General features: G+C 38.1%; 1 pseudogene; it reads left to right on the forward strand.

Moving 5' to 3' along the window:
* Positions 1-446: 446 nt before the first annotated feature.
* LOC105077934 (olfactory receptor 5AC1-like) lies at positions 447-1,369 on the forward strand (annotated as a pseudogene).
* The last annotated feature ends 1,693 nt before the right edge of the window (positions 1,370-3,062 follow it).

Raw genomic sequence — 3,062 nt, forward strand, 5'->3', positions numbered from 1 at the left:
GTAGAAAAGTTACAAAAGAGTTCTTGAGAAATGGTGAAAACATTTTGGAACCTGAACGAGAGTCTCACTTTTTAGAGATTGTAGAATAAAATGCATTATGTATTTTTTATTCTTAACTTTGTACAACATTTCACTGTTAACACATTCAGTTTTAAGGTATTTATGAGTGACAAATTATGTCTAGAGCCTCCTCCAGAAACCTCTAAGTAAATGTATATAGATTTTTAAAAAGTATCTAAAAAATGCTTCCTCATCAAAATTCTTTATAATATACTTAATACTCTTCTGTGTGTTTTTAAAAAGACAAAACCCTGTATCTTCATATTTGCCCAGTAAAGTACATGTGAAATAGAGAAATATGACATTGACACCTAAGATAAGTTTTCATGAATCTTGATTAACTTTTTCATTTCCATTCTCCTATTGCAGTGACAGCCTGAGTACATTTGATGGAGGCAAACAAGACGCTGGTGACTGAGTTTGTTCTCACGGGACTTACAGATCTTCCAGGGCTGCAGGTTCCCCTGTTTCTGGTGTTCTTGAGCATCTACCTCACCACCATGGTGGGCAACCTTGGGATGATTTTTCTCATCTGGAAGGACCCCCATCTTCACACCCCCATGTACGTATTCCTGGGCAGTTTAGCCTTTGCAGATGCCTTTTCTTCATCCTCTGTGACCCCCCAGGATGCTTGTCAACATCTTAGACAAGAGTCAAATGATATCCCTCTTTGAATGTATGGCCCAATACTATTTTTTTGGTGCCAGTGCAACCACAGAATGTTTCCTCCTGGTAGTGATGGCCTATGACCGCTATGTGGCCATACACCAGCCCTTGCTTTATCCAGTGGTGATGTCCACCAGACTCTGCACTTGGCTGGTGAGTGTGTCATATGTAATTGGTTTTCTGCATCCTGTGATTCATGTAGGATTGTTATTTACATTAACCTTCTGCAGATCCAATATAATATATCATTTCTACTGTGAAATCTTGCCACTTTTCACAATTTCATGCACTGACCCACCTTAATGCACTGGTGCTTTTTATTTTTGCCACTTGTATACAGGCTTTTACTTTTATGTCCATTATAGTCTCTTATACTGGTGTCCTTTTTGCCATCCTGAAAAAGAAGCCCAAAAAGGGCAGGAGCAAAGCCTTCTCTACGTGCAGTGCCCACCTGCTCTCTGTTTCCTTGTTCTATGGCACTCTCTTCTTCATGTATGTGCGTCCTGGGTCTGGCCCAGATCAATACCAAGATAAAGTGTATTCACTATTCTACACAGTCATAATTCCCTTGCTAAACCCTTTTATTTATAGCCTAAGGAACAAGGACGTTTTAGGTGCCCTGAGAAAAGTGCTAAAAACATAAACATTTTCCAGGAAAATAGTCACTGTTCGCTCCTTTTAACTCTCTGTTTAAACAGAGCATAATAACTGGCCCTGGGCTTTGCACATGGTATGGTCTAAATAAGTAATTGTTAAATGCATGGATAATAATATTTACACTAGATATATTTGTCTAAGAATTAGGTTAATGTGATCATTAAAATATTAGTGAGCACAGTAAGGATAGACATCATTGACTTTTTGCTGTTGTTGGTTTAAATCTGTCCTTATAGATGAAATTGAGACTGAAGTCCCCAAATTCCTAAGTTTGTGATATAGATGAGCACTTGTGTTTTCAAATATATGCATTTTAAAACTCTTTAGAACTTATATTCTTTTAAAGGAAGACTCAGTGTGTAAATTCTCTGTTTAAAATTACTCATGCCCTCCTAAGTCATTCTTGTGTAATTAAAAAAAAATCTCCCGTTTAGTGGCTATTTATGATGATCCAAATGATATGTACAACAAAGTAATATTGTTAGACTAAATATGACAAGATATATTTATCTTGAGGCATTTAAATGATTATTTAGGAAGTTTAACAGTAATTTTTAAAATTAACTTATATTTGTATTGCATTCATGAAAAGATATGCAAATTTTTTAATACTTAAAATAATTTTTTTAACTTAAAATAATTTCCTGCAACATAATGAAAAGTTCTGAGTTTTAAAAACTTCTTTAAATTTATTAAGTATTCTTCTGAATACATTGTTTCTGACAAACTTACAATGATTGAATACAGATGTGTGTGTATATATATATTTTTTTTTTCTGGAATTGACAGCTACCTGAAATAGCAGGTGTGCTTGATCGACTGATAATTACATAAGTTAAATGGATTTTTCCTTACAAAAGCTATGCATGTTTTCCATCTGGTCCTTTTGCCCTTTGGTCTCCTGACTTTATTACATTTGGCCTTGTCAATATCCTAGCAGAAAATACGGGAAAAATATCCTCATATACATGATGCATTCTCCTCACCTCTAGCCTGTTCATTGATTTAAGGGAATAAACCACTTGTGGGTCAGATAACCCCAAGCCCAAGGTGGGCAGACTGCCTTCAGCACAGGTGTGTCAGCCTAGTTTCCTGAGACCCTAGTCACTGTCCCTGCATCTGAGCTCCGCCTTCTGCTGTGAGGGCTCCTTCTAAGCAGCTTGCTCCCTGTGGTGCAAGGAGCTCCTGTCTCCATCCCTCCACAGTCAAGGCCAGTGGCAAAGCTTCCTCTCCTTCTTCTATTTGCCATACAGGCTATTTAGGCTTGGCTGTTACACAATTGCTATGTGTCAATAGATAGTCATTCTTTGTCTCCTTTATAACTTTATTATTTCAGGCAGTGGGATGCCCGAGCCCATGCTTTTTTCCTCTGCCCTTTGCTTTTTCTACATTCCTGTAAGGTGTTATGTGAGGGGGAGGAAAACACCAGATAGGTGAGGGAATAAAAGCCAAAAGCCAAAGGTGACTAAGGACAAGTAAGTATGTTCATGAGAGTAAAACAGGACAACAGAATGACCTGACGCTGATGGCTGAAGAGCACAGGGAAGGAGATGCGGCCAGAATACCGCCAACTGCTTCTTCTCATGCCACCATGTGCCCTGGGGTAAGGGAGTGAAAGGAACCCTCTGGATATGCTTCCTAACTTCGTATATTTTACGTGTAAGTTCAGGTCCCTGTGC

Source organism: Camelus bactrianus, chromosome 1 (assembly GCF_048773025.1).
Source record: "Camelus bactrianus isolate YW-2024 breed Bactrian camel chromosome 1, ASM4877302v1, whole genome shotgun sequence".
Taxonomy (NCBI): domain Eukaryota; kingdom Metazoa; phylum Chordata; class Mammalia; order Artiodactyla; family Camelidae; genus Camelus; species Camelus bactrianus.